The following is an 832-nucleotide window of genomic DNA, read 5'->3' on the forward strand; positions in this document are numbered from 1 at the left end:
CGGAGACTTTGAGACCGAGACAAGACGGAGACTTTGAGACCGAGACTTTGAGACCGAGACTTTGAGACCGAGACTTTGAGACAGAGACTTTGAGACAGAGACAAGACCGAGTCATTAGACGTGAGTCAAGTTATTGGTTGCATTTGCAAGTCAGAGGCTTAAATCAGACAATGAAACGGGTAATTTAAAGAAATCCCTGCAGTTGTTGTGGTCTTGACCATAATATACAGAGTGGTCTTTATCCGAGGCAAAACCAAATGCAGTCGATTCGGATACGAGACCTTAAATATTTCTGTCTTGGAATCAAGACCGATCTCGAGTACTACAACTTCTTTCCTATTGTGTCGAGTTTGAAAAACCTTTTGCATGACATGCACAGAGCCTCGTATGGATAGCTTTTTTTTTTTACCAGTTACACAGTTACAGCAATGACCCAAAATCTTGATTAAAGTTTTGTTTAAATTTGGACTTCCCCAAGTCATCCAGGCTACAGTGACTAATAATAATAATACTAATGTTTACTTTATAAATCCAGCAAGGGGAAATTACAGTGTTTTCACTCTGTTGTTTAACACACATTTCACATAGGCCTGAACTACACACACACACACACACACGCTCAATACCTATACATGCACTGAATAAAGAAGTGTCAGAGTGAGGGGGGGGGGCTGCCCATGGAAAAACGGGAGTTCGGTGCCTTGCTCAAGAGCACCTTGGCAGTGCCCAGGAGATGAACTGGCGCCTACATACTTTGGTCTGAACGGGGACTTGAACCAGCGACCCTCCGGTTCCCAAACCAACTCCCTACAGACTGAGCTGCTGCCCCCCC

The 832-nt window shown here is 44.2% G+C and overlaps 1 protein-coding gene across 1 annotated transcript in view; it reads left to right on the forward strand.

The window, feature by feature from the left end:
• plg (plasminogen) overlaps positions 1–832 on the forward strand; it is a 13,179-nt gene that overhangs the window by 12,081 nt on the left and 266 nt on the right. The window lies entirely within an intron of this gene.

Source organism: Etheostoma spectabile, chromosome 18 (genome assembly GCF_008692095.1).
Source record: "Etheostoma spectabile isolate EspeVRDwgs_2016 chromosome 18, UIUC_Espe_1.0, whole genome shotgun sequence".
NCBI lineage: Eukaryota > Metazoa > Chordata > Actinopteri > Perciformes > Percidae > Etheostoma > Etheostoma spectabile.